General features: G+C 45.5%; 1 protein-coding gene and 1 long non-coding RNA gene across 6 annotated transcripts in view; one reads left to right on the top strand and one right to left on the bottom strand.

Annotated features, from left to right (window-relative positions):
* LOC117888069 overlaps positions 1-3,627 on the bottom strand; it is a 29,876-nt gene extending 26,249 nt beyond the window's left edge. For both annotated transcript variants that reach the window (XR_004648256.1, XR_004648255.1), the window contains exon 1: positions 3,509-3,627. This is a non-coding gene — a long non-coding RNA (uncharacterized LOC117888069). The remainder of the gene's footprint in view (positions 1-3,508) is intronic.
* The window catches only part of GALNT9 (polypeptide N-acetylgalactosaminyltransferase 9), a 681,070-nt gene that overhangs the window by 236,357 nt on the left and 424,241 nt on the right, over positions 1-20,472 (top strand). The window lies entirely within an intron of this gene.

Here is a 20,472-nt window from a genome sequence, read left to right as displayed (position 1 = left end):
TGTGAAATTGATCATAAATCCCTGTCAAATGAATCTTCCATATAATTACACCCCTCCCACTGACAGGGCACACAATATGTACAATCCTCCTAAAAGGAAAATTTCCTGCAGAATTGTGACCTTTATGCATAAAGTGATTTAACTAGGTAAGGAAAAGCAAGCTGTTTGGCCTCCCCGTTTTTCTTGTTGCAGTCAGTGGGCATCTGTCTTACTAATGTTACTGTATCACCATTTATATCCAGTTGGTAGGAGCCTTTATTTGCACATGGCAGCAGATTTATCATTTTATAAAGATAGGGACATGTCCTTGTACCTCAGCAAAACATTTTGCAGTATGATTGACAGTTAATGTCTATGCTATCAAAATATTGATTGAAAAGGTTATTACGCTTCCTTTGTATCACACAGATATATCTAATCTAGGCTCTATCCAGTCAGTGCAATATGTTGCTTGCCAGACAAGAAAATGATATATTAGCCATCTGGGCAAGGGGCCCAACCCTGGGCAAGATTAGTGCTTCAATTAGCTGTTGATGGCATTCCATTAGAATATTGGTTTCAAAGAGCACTAAACAAGAATGTTGTGCTTTGATTTTTCAGATTTAATTACTTCCATCAGGGCTATAAATGAGCTCATTAGTTGCTCTGAAGCCTAGAGACAATAGACATTATTGCTATTGTTATGGTTTGTGCAAACATTACTCTCAAAATGCTATTAGTGATGGCCATCAACCTTTTCTCTCCTTGTAAAGCAGCCAGCTGCACTGACCCCAGGATGGCTTTGGCGTAAATATAGTATAGATTTCATTATTTGTGGGCCGAGTTTATTGGGATTGAGAGTATGGAGATCAAATACTGGTTAGTATAGAATGATTTTTGTTTTAAATTCCATTGCATACAAAAAAAAAGTTGGTAATTTAAATATTCATGAAGTTTGGCCTTCTCTCTGTTCTAAGGGAGCGTGTGTTTTAATATACAACTTAGATTTATTGCATTAAGGGTTGTTAGTGCTTTTGGGTTTCTTGAAACTTTCTCCCTCCCTTTGCCCCCCACGTTCCCTGGGTTTCATTAAACTTTTTTTCAGTTTTGCAAAAAAAGCATTTTTTTTTCTTCCTTAATTTAAACCACACTTTTTCCAGGAAGACTTAGTGTACAATAGTTTTTTCTAGCAAGTGGAATACTATGCTATGCAAACAGCAATGATGCAAACAGTTCTTTGCAAGTGGGTCTTGCCCTTTTTCTAGTCTGACAAGGAGAAAATAAAATGGAGGGGGGGAATGCAGCCCCCCCAGATTCTAGCATTTTGAGAGCTAAATGGAACTGGAAGCTCCAGAGTTTTGAGCTTCAAAGCCATACGTTTTGAGTGGATTCTTACTGTGCCACATTGGCCAGGGATGAAAAGCCACTCACATCTGGATTCTTCCTGCTGGTTCCTCTCAAATACTGAAATAACTACATGTATTGTAGGCCAAACCAAAGTCCCCATTGGGAACATTCACAGGTCACAACTAGAGAGCAATTGTCCCTGTTGAGTGATATGACTGCATGGTAGTACTCTTTTTGGGGTTGTACTTCTGAATGGTGCTAAACAAGGCAGTACCAGCCTTGGGCTCTAAATAGTTGTTAGAGCCTTAAATCCTGCATGGCCTGTTCTGCTCTATAAGGGGAGTTCCACACACTAACCATCTCCTTTGTGCACTGATTTCGTTCTCCTGCATTTGATAGATGCGATGTACAAATAAAGGATACTGCGCTCTGTACCACTACCATGTATTATATTAAAGCCGTAATGAGTACTGTATGTCTTAAACTGTAATATTACTACGGCATCCTGTTTGAAGCCTCACACATGCTTTATATTGGCATCTGTATAATTATTTCATTTTTTCACACTGTCATTCATTTTGATGAATCCATAACTCAATGCTAATTATTTTTAGCTTCCAAGTCTGTATAAATCCCAGAATCTGATGCCGGAAAGTTGCTTTGAGATATTTAAATAAAGTTGTGTTAAGTTTTTCCAGAGACTTGGGATGAACTCCTAGATCCATTGAAGTCAATGGCAAAACTCCCATTAACTTCAGTAGGCCCAGGATTTCACCTTTGAAAGCCAATGCACAAGCCCCCTTATGCGCAGAAGAATAATGGCTCAGATCCCGGCAATGGAAGTTAGTTAGGAGCCTAAATACCACTGTGGATCAGGCTCAGTGTGACTCTGTCCTCTGCCACCCCTGTTAGGCAGATGTTTAGCAAGTTTTACCTTGGCCACTCGCTTGTTCTGACATTGCAGCGGGCCTAGGATTCCATTCTCAAGTCAATCCCTCCCACAAGTCCAAATAGAGAAGGGCAACAGAGCCCATAGCGCCGTATTGCATGTAGAGAGGTGAACTGATACACAGCAGGTTTGGTGACAGGCCTAGGAAGAGAACCCAGCTCTTTGGGCTCGTAGGCTGGTACACTGGGCACTAGCCCATGCTGTCTCTTCAGTTGAGCAGAAGTTTGACTTGAAGTAAATGGGAGCAAGGTTGCACATCCCTGTGATAAGAGAGAAAGAAGAACCATTTCATGTCCTGGGAGAATGCAAGGCCTGTAGCTGAGCTGGTTAAAGTTTGGGTGAGCATTCAACCTATTCTGTCTTTATCTAAGTACTTGCAGGGCCCTGATCTGTGTAGTACAGGAGCTGCTCTCAAGTAGTTAAAAAGAGAAATAATCTTTTTTACCCATCTTTAGGAGAAATCACATGTCCAGCCAATAGCAGGATTTGTTTTCCTGTGGTTGGTAAATTGAAGTAAAGGGACACATGAAAGGGCTGAGGCCCATGTCATTATGTCTAGTAGGGGTGCATTCGATAGACTGTGTCCAGCTCCGGTGAAAGCTGAGATACTCCTCCATTTCTAAGTCGATTGGTTGGAATGTAGTTGAAATCGTGCAGATTACACACACAGTGATCCTAGAGCTGCTCCCCGCTCAAGAGGGAGGACCATTAGTTTGACTTTTGGCAAATAAGTCTAATCCTAGTTCTCCTCTTCCAAGTGTGTCCTGCCCTCACAAGCCTCCCACTATTCCGCCACACTTTGATTGGTCCCATAGAACAACACAGCTGTGGTGGGAGACCACAAAGCCAGCCAGCACACTACTTGCCACAACTGCCAGCCTTTGCTCAGCAGAGGCTCCTGCCTAGAGTGGCAGGGCAGGTGCTGATGCAACACACCATCGCACACAGTGAGTGTGTGAGCAGAGCTGCTGGGAGATATGCAGCTGCCAGCACTAAGCCTAGCTCTGTACAGTGCTGTCAATCTGTGACCCCACCCCCCACCCCCCACGAGTGATAAAATGCACCTCCCAAAGAAATTTAAAAACAAAGCCAATCAGGACTGAGTCACACACCATTCAAACCTTGTTTCCTCTCAGTAAGTCCCTAATGCTGTAAGTAGAGACTGAAGAATAAGAGGCCAGGGCTTCTTAAACGGTCATTGGCCACCAACAGGTACAACATTGTTCTACTCACCAGCAATCAGCGCAGGCTGCATCACAGCCCTGTTAAGGTTTTGAGCCATCTCGTGTGAAATCAGGCAAGAGCTCCTGTTTCATAAGGCCTGAATCTGATACAGCAACAGCTATTTGAGGGCAGAGCCAAGCCAGCATTAAAGCCAAGTTGATCTGACTTGGCAGTGGAGGCTAGTATGTGAGCTGAGCAACTAGCGCTGACGGCACATGCATTTAAAATAAAGAGACTGTACGGTTATGGTGTAAGGTCCGTCTGAGTGCCTGCATGCATTGCCAGTGTTTGCATCGGTCCACCCTGTGTCTATCCCAATTTGTGAACCCAGAGCCAAGCCCCACACTAAGGTGTCTGAGAGCTAATCACAAGAGTTAAACCCTTGTGAATTGTTACCCTTTGCTACTGCTTATGTTTAGATTGTTGCCCGTGGAAGACTCCTGCTGGGTCAGGTCATGCTCTCCCATGGTCAAAGGTTTTCCCCCTTGCAGAAGAAGCAGTGGGGGCTGGATGCCCAGATCTAGGGAATTCCACTGGAAGGCAGGGACATGTACAGCAACTCCCTCCCTCTAGCTACGCCTGGGGCCTTGGCAACATGCCTCTATTGCAGCTATGGTATTGGGGTTTCTTCCACTGATGCTGGCTTCAGAACCAGGTTTTCTGCAGTGGAAGGGGCCATGAAAACAGCATGTCTGGCTGCATGACTTGTTGTTGTTGAATTCCTGCTGGATGTTTGGAGAAAGGTGGCGCACGGGGGTGCTGGAACAATTTTTATGGAGCGGGTGCTGAAAGCTATTGAATCAAACTGTAAACCTTGTATATAATGGAAACCACTTCAAGTCAGGAGGTGCTGCCCCTAGTTCCAGCACCTATGGTGGCGCAATGCACCCCCCATTTCCCAGCCCTGCTACCTTCCACCCCATGCCTACACACTGAGAGTCCCAGACCCAGGGTGCAATGAGCAAAGGCAGCTTGATCCCCCCCCCGTTCCACACTGGAGGGTAAAATCTGCACTTCGAGGGTCCCTTCATCAGCATATGCATCTCCATTAAACAACTCCTGGAATAGAATAATAAAATATCAGGGTTGGAAGGGACCTCAGGAGATCATCTAGTCCAACCCCCTGCTCAAAGCAGGACCAATCCTCAACTAAATCATCCCAGTCAGGGCTTTGTCAAGCCAGGCCTTAAAAACCTCGAAGGAAGGAGATTCCACCACCTCCCTAGGTAACCCATTCCAGTGCTTCACCACCCTCCTAGTGAAAATGTTTTTCCTAATATCCAACCTAAACCTCCCCCACTGCAACTTGAGACCATTACTCCTTATTCTGTCATCTGAGAACAGCCTAGATCCAGCCTCTTTGAAACTCCCATTTAGGTAGTTGAAAGCAGCTATCAAATCCCCCCTCATTCTTCTCTTCTGCAGACTAAACAATCCCAGTTCCCTCAGCCTCTCCTCATACGTCATGTGCTCCAGCCCCCTAATCATTCTTGCTGCCCTCTGCTGGACTCCTTCCAATTTTTCCACATCCTTCTTGTAGTGTGGGGCCCAAAACTGGACACAGTACTCCAGATGAGGCCTCACTAATGCTGAATAGAGGGGAATGATCACATCCCTTTATCTGCTGGCAATGCTCCTACTTATACAGCCCAAAATGCTGTTTGCCTTCTTGGCAACAAGGGCACATTGTTGACTCATATCCAGCTTCTTGTCCACCCTAGGTCCTTTTCTGCAGAACTGCTGCCTAGCCATTCAGTCTCTAGTCTGTAGCAGTGCATGGAATTCTTCCATCCTAAGTGCAGGACTCTGCACTTGTCCTTGTTGAACCTCATCAGATTTCTTTTGGCCCAATCCTCTAATTTGTCTAGGTCCCTCTGTATCCTATCCCTACCCTCCAGCGTACCTACCCCTTTTGTTCCAGGTCTGATACACTTGCAAAACAAGAAAAGGGGGACCAAAATACCAGTCAAAGGGCTGCTTCCATCCTAGACTAGGATTGAGCCCACTGCTTTGGGTAAAACAAGATTGAACCACCCTATTTTTCAGTTGCATGAACCTTTGGGGTAAGGCCAGGACTGAGCTACTGGGGCGAAGGCTGTTCTGACAGTATTTCCATCCCAGCCAGATTCAGGACCTTCTGTATGTCTCACAAGAAGCCTGGTCTCTTGAAAAGTGAAACCAAGTTTTGTGGACTCAAGAAGCTTGGATCAGAAGTTGTCAGTCTACATGCTAATTCCTAATCTTTTCAGGCTCATCCATCACTAATTTGACTCCCAAGCAGTGTACTAAGATACTTTCCTGGGGCTAGAAAGCACCTATATGATGAGTCAGAAGGAGAGGCATTTGGACCCTTCTCCCTTTATGTCCAGAGATGCCACAAGCATTTCTATGGACCACAGAATGAGAGCAAAGGAAAACGTACCAGATCACAAGATATTACAAACTCTAGGCACATTTTTTCCCTTGACTAATTAACCATTTTACCCATGATATTAAATTCACATGTGCTCATAACACAGTAAATGAGAAATTTGGAAACCCATTGTCAAAGCACATTCCGTTACGCAAGTAGCAGGAGATGTACCGTAGCTTTTCAGTAAATTGTTTGCTAAGTGGTTTTCTCTCTCATTTTTACTGCTAGAACAAAACCATGTTAGCTTTAAGTCTGCTCTTTTTTTTGGCTTTGTTTGCTCACTTGTCCTCCCAGCTAGTGCCTTGATTCAAGGCAATCACTCAGACAAACATGTTTTCAACTTTACGTGCACAAACGAAGGGTCAGACTTGTTTACTGAAGTATCTTGGAGTAATTCCAATGAGTCAGTGACCTATCGGCTCCATTGGTCATTCGCATCATCTTCCTTCAATACAAATGATATCCCCCCCTCACTTTAAACAAAAATAATCTAGGTAAGAAATCAGCAAACAGCTAGTTCTTGTCTCCGCATGCTCTTTCTGACTCTGAAATTACAAACACCTGTAGTTACAGCTAATACTGCCGTGTGCCCCATGTCCAATTTACCTATGAGATCAACAGCCTTCGGAATGAGAAACCGGAGCTTTCTGTAATGTGCTGAAGGCCTGTGTTCAAAGTGTTTAAAAAGAGGTGATGCCCCTGAGCCAGTTCCTTAGCTGGTGTGAACGGACTTCAATGGAATTTTGTGGATTCGCTCCAGCTGAGGAGCTGAGCCATTATACTGACAGTACCAGTTCTCTAACGTCCATTAATCCTCATAGTCGCCCATCTAGATTTCTGATGGCATTAAAATAAATGACTTAATTTTGACTGTGTTAAGGGCTGAAGTATGTCTCTTAGGCCTGGTCTACACGGGGTGGGGGGAGAAGGGGAGATCAATCTAAGATATGCAACTTCAGCTGCGAGAATAGCATAGCTGAAGTCGATGTAGCTTAGACTGACTTAGAATCACTCACTTCGCATCCTCGCGGCGTGGGATCCCCGTCGACTTTGTTTCCACCTCTCACCGAGCTGGAGTTCAGCAGTCGACGGGAGAGCGATTGTGGATCGATTTATCGCGTCTACACTACATGCGATAAGTCAATCCCTGATAGATCGATCGTAGACGTATCCTTAGAGCCATAAGAGCATGGGACAGGTGGAATAGGAGAGGAAAGGGTAGTGGCTGAAGAAATTACATCTACGTAGGGCAGAAACATAATAGGCATGACTCTAATCTCACTGACTTTGGGTTTACATGTTGCTGTTGTTTGTTGTTTAAATAATGAGTTTTCTCCTGATTTGACCTTATGGAAATGAGATCAGAATCTGGCCCAATGGCTTTAGGAGTGCTGGAGGAGAGAACTAGCAATTCCGCAGTACTTGCTACACCTTTAAAAAGGTGCGTTGTGTTATCCAAGTGCTGGCCCCCGAGGAGTAGCTGGCGGACAGGAGAGGTGTTTGTGCAGTGGCCGTGTCCCTGACACAGTAGTTGAGGGATGTTACTGCACCACTGGATGCCCCCGCCAGCCCCAACTTATACCCAGGAAACACTGCCTGCAGCTTGGTGCACGCGTGCACTGGGGCAGAGAGGTGAAGAGGTTCCCTCCTCTAGAGCACTTAACACATGGGCAACCAGCCTGTGCCCGCGGATGTCCTAACAGTAGATGTCAATAGCGAAAGTAACAAATTATTGCCAAGGGCTGGGGGCCTGGGAATGGGATAAACTGATGATGATCAGTTGGGGCAGGTGCTTCAAGTCTCGTGTCTTCCAAATGCAAGATTTCACAAGGAGTCAAAGGAATGAGTATAAGCCAATATTTTCACTAGCAATAACTTCTTATAGCCATAACATTGTGGGGTAACATGCATTCAGTTAGCTTAGCTAGTGCTAGCACCATGCCCGTCTTCAGTGGACTATCAGTTTGTAATGACACAGGAAGGGATGTTGCATAATTACATTGTAACAACATGTTACACTCGGAAGCTCATCAGGACCATGAGTGCTTATAGATCCCATGATGAGGACTATATGGTTGAATTCAGTCATTTCATCTGCAGTAGCAGAGCCATTGGAGTGACTTTCAGCCCTGGGTATGTCTACACTACAATTAAAAACCGGGGTTGGCCCATGTCCGCTGGCTCGGGCTAAGGGGCTGTTTAATTGCAGTGTGCATGTTCAGGCTCAGGCTTCAGCCTCATCCCAAAGGTCTATGTTGCAATTAAGCAGCCCCTTAGCCCGAGCCCCGAGCAAGAGTCAGCTGGCATGGGTCAGTCATGGGTGTCTAATTGCAGTGTAGACATACCCTTAGTCACTTGGGGACCACTTGCTATGCTGGGCTCCATAGTGTACTGAGGTGGTATGTCTTACAGTAGGCACTTCCATTCCACGTAGGTGAAAAGCGCAGTGAAGAACTGGAGTGGATTTCAAAGGCATGTGTGGTGTGGAAGAATACTTGGCATTCTCTCAAGTAGGCATCTTAAAACTCGCACACCACCTACTAAAAGGAGAAATCTAGAGCCCAAGCAAGGTGGCCTGCCACTGACTGGATCACCTTTTGCCTATCAGTCCTAGTGGAATCATGGTCTTAAAGTTATTTCATTGGAAGAGCAGTGTGAGTGAATGTTTTCACCCTTAACTCTACTATACCTGGCTGACCAAATATACAACCAAGGAATTCTGCTCCTGGGAATGGTGGTTCCTTAATGTTCATATAAGCCATTATTGACCAGTGAGAAATCTGTATAATGTACGTAGTCACTACTATCTATTTTATCAACTGTAACAGAAGTAAGATAGGGAACTAATGTACTATTTCAGTCTTAATTAGCAGCTAATAGACAGTCACAGGTGAGGCTTAACAGTATGGGCAGTGTAATTTATCTAAAACTTCCTAATAATACACTTACAGCACTCCTGGAGGGGCTAACTTAATGATCTTCACACACTTAAGGTTTGGCACCAGCTATATCCAGTGCATTTGTTGCTTAGGAAACAGAATTAAACAGAGCATAAGGCATGAATGTCTACCTTTTATTACTTGCATAGACGATTATCTCACCGTAATATTTTTCTCTATTAAATTCCTAAACTCTGGGTATATATAAGAATGGGGGTGGGAGTGAAAGAAACGGGAATGGCTTTTAGAGGCAAATTAGGACCTGTGATAGAACAGCTGAGCTTTATGCTGTGCATGTGTTCCAACTTCCAAGTTGGCAGGGTCAAATGAGTCCTTCAAGCCCTCAGATCTGAGGGATCGTCTTACTGGCATTTACCTCTTCCTCTGTGTAATTCAACACCGGGCCATCGATTTAGTAGACTTCATATGGACTGGCTTGCCCAATATTTGTTTAAGATGAACTGCACAAACTCGTTATTAGTATTCTGCCAGTGTAAGGGAGATAACAGTGTTTGCACTAAGTGTCGCAGGACACATCAACCAGGGCAAGGTGCACAAGCGCCAGATGACGTGCCTGCCCTGTTATGCTCTTTGATCCTGATACTGTTGAAGTCAATAAAAAAAACTCCCATTGGCTTAAATAGGAGCAGGAACGAGTCCTGGTTTGTTGTACAGACTAGATAGAGAGTTGGTCATAATACTGTTGTGGTATTAGGGTTAAGGACGCTTTGGGGAGAAGCTCTCACATTACCCTTCATTTAGCTCCACTGTGCAAAGGAACTGCAGAAGGGGTGTCTGTGATAGTGGACCGAGCCCAGGCTTGTGAGGCAGGAGTTTTGGCACCTGACCCTCATCTCACACCAGTCTTACATCTGTATAACTGTACTGACTCCAGTTTTTCACTGACTTAAATGAGATCCGATGGAGGCCCTTAGATTCCATTCCCATGTCAGTTGCTGATTCACAGCATGACCTTGAACAAATCACTCCGCTGCTCTGTGCCTCCATTATCCCCTCTGTACAATGGGGATAATAATGCAGAACTGCCATCATGTGATCTATGACAGATCGCATCATGCAGCCAGTTGCTTCTTTAGCCAAGGATCATTTTGTGGGCTCCCTTTTTTTGCTAATTGATAGTATAGATTTAAGTGACTAGTTCACTCTGAGTGATTGGCATTAGGTAGGAGTTCTCTGCATTATGGGCTAGTGGAGTAACTGCCCCATTCGGAGATACTGAAACCTTTCCAAAATGGTACAGCTCATCTTTATTGCTCAGTTCACAACATGTTGGTACTTATTGATCAAGAAAGAAACTGAAATCCTTGAATAGCCTGTGCAAAGCAGCTGGCAGATTTTTCTCTTTAACCTGAATTCCTCAGAGGGCAGGGGCACTGACTAACAAGTGCAGCTTTAGACACACAGGAAGCAAACAATCTGTGCAGAACAGATTTCTTTTGCTTTTTTTCCCCCTTTTCCCTTCATTATGCCTATTGCAAGGACTTATCGGATGGAATCCAAAGGTGCACACTGCCCCCTTCTGTTACCGAGTGGGAAAGGCACTCAGCATCTTCAGGGATGGAGAAGGGAAATGTCAGGGTTTTTTGTTCAATTCTAAAGATGCTGTTTTTGGTTCACTGGCAGTTCTAAACAATTCTGTTTGGGTCACATCAAAATCCAAGTGTGTCTGAATTTTTGCTGAATTGAAAAAGTTAGAAAAATGTTGGTTTGGGTCAAGCAAAATGTTTTTTGACCTGAAATGAAACATTTTTGTTCTGAGTGTTTTTAACCTTTAAAAAAAAAAAAAAGCGGGGGGGGGGGGGGCAAAGGAAAATGAAGGGCTAGATTCACAAAATGGAGGAGGAGGAAGTGGTGCTGGTGCTGCCCTCCCCCCCCCCATATGCCTCACATCCCAGTGGGTAGAGCACAGAGATGGGAGACCCAGGTTTGAATCCCGATTCTGGAGTAGGAACTTGAACCCAGGACTCTAACCCTAACCCACTCCTAAATGAGGGCCCTGGACTGTCACTGGGCCAGAGAGAGAGAGCAAGCAAGTGAGAATATCCCAAGAACCAGCCTACAGAGTCACTCACCTGCGAGTGGGCACCTGGATTCAATTCCCTGTTCCAGAGTGTGGATTCAAACCAGGGCCCCACATCCCAGCTGAGGGCCCTAACCACAGCGGTATAAGGAGATGACCAATGGCTGGAAGCTGAAGCTAGACCAATTCAGACTGGAAATAAGACACATTTTTAACAGGTGAGAGTAATTACCCATGGGACCAATTTCCCAAGGGCTGTGATGGATTCTCCATCACTGACAATTTTTAAATCAAGATTGGATGTTTTTCAAAAAGATCTTCTGTAGGAATTATTATGGGGGAACTTCTCTGGCCTGTGTTATACAGGAGGTCAGACTAGATGATCATCATGGTCCTTTCTGGCCTTAGTTTCTGAGTCTGTGACCACTGCCTCCTCCCACTTGGCAAATAATGCCTAAATCCCCTGGTGAATCTAGCCTAAAAAAAAAAAAATCAAAATGTTTTGTTTTGGTAATGTTGATTTTGACATTTCTGGAATGTTTTCTTTTTGTGTTTCAACTGAAATGCTTTGTCAAAATTGACACAAATTTGAAATATTTCAGTTGACACGAATCTGCACATTTGGGGGGGAGGGGGGAGGCAAAAAACGTTTAGCTGAAAAGTTAGCTTCTGTGTATGTGTCAGTTTCCCTCTTGCAAATAAACAAAGCTAAGCCAGCTAGTAAAAGTCTGTCTAGGTATTGGAAGGGGACAGGTTCTTTCTCCATACACCTTCTTAGAAACCACCCTGATCTTGAATCAGGTGGTCTCTTTACTACCAAATATTGGCATTTGTTTTCTCATAAATGTCCACTTGGCTTAATCTCTGAGGATGTACCAAGTCATCTTAGTGGCTTCTGAGATTGTCCCTGGTGTACAGGCAAAATCAAAGGGGCTAATTGCTGCACGTACAGAGATGACTTTTGTCCTTCATTATAAATCCATTGTGACACTGTGTTGCTACATTATGGTACCAATAATGTCATACTGTGCTGGGATGTTGCCATGTTACAATTAAGAATAGTCAGGACTCACGGAGCCTGAGGCTTAGAGTTTCCAAATCTCACCCTGGCTTATTTGTGGGGGTGGGGGGTGAAAGAGGGACCCGGAGTTAACATTGTGGGGTGTTTTTTTTTTTTTTTTTTTTTTTTTTTAGATTAAAGGAAGCTTGTGATACAAATAGGGGTGGAAAACCCCGCAATAGCGAAGATGGCAAAAGTTGGTGTAAATACTTTACTCAGTTTTTCACTGGGATTTTCTCTTCCCTTCTCTGCTCCCTCCCCCCAGTATCTTTGTATTGATTTTTTTTTTCATGCTGCCTGTTTATAAAGCATTTCGGGAACCTAGGGAAAACAGTATGTCAAGTACTTAGGGCACTAATAACTTAGGGCCAGACTCCGATATCTTACTGATGCTGAGTAGTACGTGTCCCATTGAAGTCAATGGGACCACTCTTGGAGTACGGTACTACAAAGTGTGAGTAAGGTTAGCAAAATGTAGCCATTAGGTGCCTCCACAGTGCCCATATCATTGCTGCAGGAATGCATGGTAAGTGCACTTGTTTGGTGCTACTGGATGTATCTGATTTGTCCTCATACCCTAATCAATTTGATTTGAAGCTCTTGCAGAGATACTTCAGAACCAAACCCCTACTTCCTATCATCTGTTGGACTTTGACAGGGAGGAGGAGTCAGAATCAAAACCTGCCTTCAGATCTGAATTGGAAATACTGCTCACTGTTTCTCCAACGAGATGAAGCAAAACTGCAGGCGCAGATACCAGATTTTAAAAGGGCGAAGGGATCTGAACTTGGATCACAATTTTGCAGTTCTAGTTTTGAGCAAAATCTCTCAGCCAGGAAAAATATTAGTAGATTAAATAAAAGGGATCCATTTAAAAAAAAAAAGGAACAACATCAACAAGTGAGAGGCAATTGGGTTTTAGATAATTAACTTTATTTTCACAAAAAGGGAGTGTTTCATGAAACTCTAAATGCTCTCCCACCCCCTGCCTCTGGAGATCCAGCCAGTGGAGTAGCAGTGCAGTGGAGAATGTTACCAAGCAGGGGTATGATGCTCCGAAGCAACATGCTACCCCTTTCAATCGCCTCCTTATAGAAGTGAAACTGACAAGCAATGGTCCCTATGGTCAAGATGCAGAATTCCAGCATATGGTGCCATTGAGCTCTCTGATACCTGGTGTTTTTCTCCACCCATCCACCAACAGCCTATATTTACTTTTAACTGGCATTTCTCTTTCCCTATACTTTTGTAGCCTTTCCACACCCCAGCCTGGTATCCATCAGCTTCGGGTCAGACAGAAACATACACACCAGGGACCTGAGTCTGAGTGTGAAGTGTGTATAAAATGCAACTGAATCTGAAGGGTAGAGTTTACACTCACTTTGCGCAGGTATAAATGGCAATGGAGGATCAGGGTCCGGGGCTCTCTTGGGGTAGCATCAATTTCAGTAAAGTGCTTTTGTCCTTATTCCTTTATTTAAGATGGAAAAATCTCTACTATTCAGGGGGGGTTAATCATTGGGCCTTCAATGAAATATCTCCAGGCCTGACCAATCTTCCATTCCCTGCCCCCTTCTCATAGCTTCATCAAATTCCTCCTACCGCCTGACAGCCAATTAGGAGATTCGCTGCCTTTCACTCACTGAATTCTGTTGCTCTACAGTGCTGACTCAACACACAATTACCTGGGCCCTTCTGATGATACAACTCAGTAGGGCAGACATCAGAAAGGCAGCTGGAAAGCCGGGCTGACACTGGACTGGATTACAGGAGGCAGGTATTCCTGCTCTCCAGGCAGTAAGAACCCAAGTCCCTTGTGTTTTTCTATGTCCTTTCACAATGCACCTCATCACAAGAAACTCCCAACATCACCATAAACTGGGCAAGAAGAAATATACCATGTCCAGGCTCACCAGAATCAGAGGGCCATTTAATATTTTAAAGAGGAGCTTTCACAATGTGAGGAAGATAGAAATAAAGGGAGCCCAAAGCAATTTCCTTCACTTGCTGCATGTTGAATTCTAATTCCTATTATTGAGGATTTAATTTTGACAAACAGCTCTCTCCAGCAAGCTTCCATTGTTCCCTCTGCTCGAATGATAGGAAGTTATAGATACTGCATAGCCACACTGAGTTGGCTATAAATATGTAGCTATATGAGAGAGGACTAGATTCACCACTATGCTCTGGCTGGTTTGCACTGCTCGGGTGCAATCAGGATACCAGCCGGATTAAACAGGAGCAGAGGCAGCCATTTTAGGAAATGCTGAATGCAAGGTAAATCCGTACACTGTAACTGCAGTGCTTCTGAGACTGCTGGCGAGGCTGGCCACACATCATGAGCACCGCAGTCAGACTGTGTGTGAGGGGTACTGGGGGGCTGCACTCTCTGGATCCTGTTTTAGTGGCTCTGACATGCATCCCTCAGGTCACAGGCTTGGCTTCCCGCCCCTCTCTCCAGGGTGGAACCCATGGTCCTACCACTGGATCTCTAGGCTGTTTACCATTTGTGTTAACCCAACAGGCCCAACTGTGATTGGCATTGGTTTGCCTTCTTCCTCCAGAAGCCTTTGACTGCAGCTGATTAAAGCAACTAAAAAACAGCCGCTTCAAAACAAAGCGTTATTCCTTCGTTCACCCAAAGGTCCATGGCACGCAGAGCAAAGGGTTAAAACAAACAGGCCCATCAGCTGGGTCTTACCTATAGCGTAATCTTTCCTTGCAAACATTGGTGACTTCCATTCAGTCTAATTACCTCCATCTTTGGGGCAAGCACAATGTTATGGGTCTGAGCAAAATCTAGGTCAGAGGCCCTGGAGTTCACCCACACCTTCAGCTCGACCTCAAACATGGCAGGATGTCGTAGCCAAAGAGGGAGTTGGAGGGTAGTGGCTCACTGGCCAACCATGGCCAGGGTACTGATTGAGAAAAGGGGCTTTCCTGAGCGGGCCAGGACACAAATCTTACTGAGGCACCCCTGGATGTAGTGCCCAGATTCCCAGCGATATACGCATAAGTCTAAGGCTTGTTGCTGTTTCTTCCTCCCCCCCCCCCCCCCGCATCAGCAAGGCAGGGTTCAATCTGTGGGGGTGAAAACTGGACTCCCCTTCTAGTCAGCATTCAGCCAGGTGATTACTGATTCTGATGCTCAGCCCGATCAGACCACTTAGGTTGCATGGTGGCTCTGCTCATCCTGGATTTCTTCTTCATTCAAGCCAGGCTAGAAATAGTAGCACTGTGCTGCTTCATTCCATCTATCATCAGCCACCGAGTGCCGGTATTCCATGGCGAACCTGGCAGCTGGATTGTTCCCCTGACATAGGTTCTGAAGAGTGCTCTTGGTGGATTTGGGTCATCAGAAACAATTGCTATTGCTTGGATGAATTCCTCAAGTCGCCTCAGCAAGTCTCCAGGCGTGGAGATGCCCAGGCCAGGGCTTCCCTGTTTAATGGTGAATCTTTGGTTTCCAAGAGACATGGGCCCTGCATAGCAGGACCTGCATCCGCAGGTCTATGGTCTGGGTCTGCAAACTCTGCAAGGGGCTTGTTATCTCCCTCAGGAAGAGGGAGGCTTAACAGGGGTCAGCCTGGTAGCTGAGCCTGATCTTCAGTCCTCCTCTTTTCTGAGCTGCACAAACTGTCAGGATCACAACTGGGATGTGGGCAGTCAGGACTAGTGGTCACAGCTATGGTGGTGACCAGGTCTCGAAGGTAGAGCAGAGACAAGCTGGAATCAAAGATCAGAGCCATGGGATACCTAGTGGTAGGATTGACAGTAGAGCTGAGAGTCAGAGCCAGAGATTAGAAGCCGAAAGCCAGAGCCAATGGGTGAACTGGAGATGTGGTCAGGAAGCAGACCTGGGGGTCAAAGCCAGGGGTGTCGAGGAGGGCAGATGTAGAAGGCATTAAGCAGCAAGCAAGCACTGGTCAAGTAGGAGCTTTGCTCTGGCCTTCCACCAGTCAGGGAGTGCAGGCAATAAGGATGTCCTGGCCAGGATCAACTATGTGCGGTGTGTTGCTAGGACACTGACCCTGCTGCAGCTGACAGGTTACCCTCCCTGACAGGGTGTTCCCCAACTGGTAGTATCCCCATTGTTTCATCAAGCACCCTAGGCATTTTCTTGGACTGTCCTTTTCCTCCCCCATTGTTCTATTTCCTGTAGGTTTCCCCCTAACAGCCTCCTTTGATTTAACTCTATGCAGCCAGGCAGAATAATCCTAGCCAGGTAAATTGATGTGCATAGGCTATTATATATATTTTTGTAAATAACATAACTTTCATTCTCCACATATCTGCCCTCCTAAAGACCTCAAGTCACCAAGAGAAGTTCTGGCCCCCGCCTCTTGGATGGAGAATTTATGATCACCTCTTACAGTTTCAAACTTCGTACATTCATACTGCAGTCATTCCCCATAACGAAACCAACATACAGTTTTCAGTAGTGCCTGGAACTTCAGATCAAGATTGGGATCCATTGTGCTGCGCACGGCAAGCGCACACACAGAGAGTCCGAGACAGTCCCTGCCCCAGAGGGCTTATATTCTAAACAGATTAGACAGACAAAAGTGTATGTGGGGGGGGGGGAATGGACAGAGGCACAGAGAGGGGAAATGACCCACCCAAGGTCATATAAAAGGTCAGCGGTTGAACCAGGTATAGAACTCAGCTCTCCTGTCTCCCAGGCCAGTGCATTAGCCACTTGCTGGCCCACAAAGTATCACCGCTTTGGGAGGGTCCCCATTGGAATATATGCCTTATCCCTGGTCTACACTACGAGTTTAGGTCAAATTTAGCAGCGTTAGGTCGATTTAACCCTGCACCTGTCCACACGACCAAGCCTGTTTTGTCGACTTAAAGGGCTCTTAAAATCGATTTCTGTACTCCTCCCCGGCGAGGGGTTTAGCGCTAAAATCGACCTCGCTGGGTCGAATTTGGGGTGGTGGAAGCAAGGGAGTGCCCATATTCTTGGTGGCTGGGCTCCAGCAGCACCAGAGTGGAAGGACCAAGTGAAGTGCCCTCCCAGGATATTTTATCAGGACACCAGCATACTGTGGCCACAGGTAGATTGCTTAGGACTTATAAACCTGCCTTTGCAGTGGGTTGCTATCATAACTGTGAATGCGCAAAATGCACAACGTATTTTAGGGCCCATGTGGTTTCTTAGGCTTTCAGTTCATTGTAGTATTTTGATGAACCTGAAATAAAACTCGGCATTATTGTGGTTGAAAGAAGTCAAAAAGGGCTAGACTCTCTGACTCTAAAACAAAGCAGTCTCCTTGGTCCACTGGCAAGCCTTGGCAAACAGATACACAGAGAACCTCTCTGCTCATATTAAACTGATTTGGCCATTTTTATTCTCTAAAGGATGCTGGTTATGAGATTTAAAAAGACCCATATATCATGCTGCCTCATTAATTTTCCATTTGGGCTCAGCTGTCAGAAGGATGCCATATTAAACTGCTGCCTGGAGTAGTGCACGGTGGCTGAGAAATGATGTTTGATACCCTCTGCATTTCACACAGTCCATATAAAAGGTCTCATTGATTTGCTGTCCCTATTATTTTCTGTCGGAGAACCCTACACGGCCTAATAGCACCTCTCCAAAACCTTGAAGGCCTATTTGTGGTTTCCATGGTTACAAAATGACCCATAATATTCTCTGCCTACTTCAGTAAATGAAGGACACAACTGGGCCTTTGAAGAATAATAGAATCTTTCATTTTTTTTAAAAGAAAAGATACACTTGTGAGCTTAAAAAGAAAAGAGGGATGAAAAAAGATATTACAGAGCAGAGATTTGGCTTGTAGCTCAAAGGGCTTTGTGTCAGCGAGTGCAGGAGGCAGCACTTGTTGAAAAACAGACCTCGAGCCATCTGGTACCACAACAGACCTCTGGCCCTGTGGGTTCAAGTGCTGGAAGGAAACATTTTAACCACTAACTGTTAAAACTCTGGTCTGGGCTATTTAGGAAGAAGGATGGACAGTCCCAGCAGAGTTGGGGCTATATGTTTCAGCAAGCTATTCTCTTCCCTTCATGAAGGAACAGGGTCTCTGGATTGTTTATTAGGGTACCGTGAATGTACCTGTTGGGTGGGCTATTTTAGAAAGATGCTGAGCAAACTGTAACTCGTATCCTATTTCCTTTCTCCCACCCTTTGTCTGCCTCGTCTATTTAGACTCTAAGCTCTTCAGGGCCAGGACTATCACTTACTATGCGCATGTACAATGAGGCCCTGATCTCAGTTGGAGCCTCCAGGCATGATTGTAATACAGATAATAAGAATAATAATTATACAGTGATCTTTTTCATCTTGAAAGGCACCCTTTCAAGATGCTCACAGCACTCCTAGAAGGCAAAGGCTTAGATTAAAACCCATTTTACAGAGGAGGACACTGAGGCACAAAGCAGTTGTTAAATAATTTGGCCAAAACAATATATGATATTAGTGGTTGAGCTGGGATTTGCACTTTTGTGTTTTGTTTCATCTTTGCCTTCCAGGAGTTCTAGTCCCATCCCTATGTTAATTTCACTGGACCGTGCTGTTTCCCTTAAAGGGCTGTAACTCGCTTTTCTTCAGAATTTGTTCCAACGACAGGTAATAGTGTACATGTGACAGTAAGCTGCTGGCTTAGCTGTGCATCAGACTAGACCAAGAGAGAGAACTGTCAACATTTTTGACTGGACAAGGGACAACAATAATAAAAAAAAAAAACAACCCTGACAAACTTGGACTTCCTGAGTTAATAGCAGTAATGATTCTGTTTGATTTGGTTAGTTAATCATCTAAACCTCTGAATTATCCAGCCATTGTGGGTCTGCACAATCAAGCTGGAAAATTCGCGAGACCGGACATTCTCATGAGGTTTCCAGAATGTCCTGCTTCTAGTCAGGCCAAGCCAACATAAGCTTTCTTTTGGTGGATTTCAGTACTTCAGCTTCCAATCCTGGATGAAGCAAAGCACAGAAGTGCCTAGGAAAAGTAAGTTTAATGCCAGAGACTCCCAACAGTTCACACACAGCCCTGAAATGTCTTTTTTACAGTTGTTACCTTGGATTGTCCCAGTCCTGTCAGAAGGAACTGAGGTCTGGTGCAACTGGTTACTCACCACTTACTCTTCATGCTGGTGGTCACTCCTCTTACCTTGCTTTCGGCCTGAGAACAAATTAACTATCTAGTCTTGTTGGTAAAAGTAATTTGCCTGACTGGCACCTTGCTTAATACTTGAGCTGGGTCCATTGAGAATTGGGTGACCAGATGTCCCGATTTTATAGGGACAGTCCCGATTTTTGGGTCTTTTTCTTATATAGGCTCCTATTACTTCTCACCCCCTGTCCGGATTTTCCACACTTGCTGTCTGGTCACCCTGATAGGCAGCATAAAGGAATGAAGGAGGAACTGCACCAACTTCAGCCCATAACCGCTTCCTCTAAAATAAGCCATTGCTATCAGCTCAGCAAACTCCTGCATGGTTCCTCTTGTCTTGCACGTGAATACCTTTGCCAGAGATGATTAAAGTCTCTGCTTCCCTTTTTATATGAATAAAGCCCTTTAGAGCCATATTCTAGCTTCCTCTTAGTACAGCATTTGACTTCCTTTGGGACTGACCTTTTACTGCCCACGGCCCACCTACATCCTGTTAGAATGCCTACAGAGAGTTGCTAAGTTAAACGTCGTAAATCCCAGCGATAAATGATTACACAGGGCTTTTCACTAACAATCTTCTGTGGGGATATCAAGCTTGACAGAAGCATAAATCATGTAAAGAAATCTGCCTAATGAGGGGTAACCTGGTACGACTTCTCTGAGCCTATGTGGACCAGGAAAAAATGTATCTTGATCAACTGAACGATTTCAGGTATGGCCTAACTGCCCTTCTGTACAGTTAGGAACATGTGACCTTTCCCAAGTTCCCTAAGATGAAGGCATTCCACTGTGCCTAGAGCAGTTTTTCTCAGCCTTTTTGATACCAGGGGTTGGCTTGCTGCCTTCTTAAACTGTGTCAGGGAGATCTCAGGGACCGACGCCGCTCCATGGACCAGGCGTTTAGAAACACTGCCCTCATGGGTGGCATGTGAACCCCCCATTCAGGGAGGCTAGTCCCTGCACCTCCCCTTTCGCCCAAGGCCCTGCCCCTTCTGCCCTCCCCTCGCCCGCTGGAGCCAGAGGAGTCCCGAGCCCCCACTGTGGCCAGAGAAGCCCAGCTGAGCTGCCCTGAATCCAGCCTGCCTGAGCCCAGGCACCCCAGCGGCCCCAAATCCCAGGCCACTGGCCACCCTGGGCTGCCAGCTGGCCTGAACCCCGCCGGCTTCAGGGGAGAGGCGGAATGAGGGCAGGAAGAGGAGCAAAGAGGGTGGTGGCACAGGGGAAGGGTGGGATGCTGGAGTGGGGCTTCGGGGCGGAGCATGGGCAGGGGTATGGCCTGGCCATTTCGGGAGGCTTAGCCTCCCCTGGCCTATTCTATCTGCTGCCCATGACTGGCCTAGAGCACGTGGGACACTGTCGCTGAGCACAATAAAGCT

Source organism: Trachemys scripta, chromosome 15 (assembly GCF_013100865.1).
Source record: "Trachemys scripta elegans isolate TJP31775 chromosome 15, CAS_Tse_1.0, whole genome shotgun sequence".
In the NCBI taxonomy this organism is placed as follows: Eukaryota; Metazoa; Chordata; order Testudines; family Emydidae; genus Trachemys; species Trachemys scripta.
This window is presented reverse-complemented; position numbering and strand designations above follow the sequence as displayed.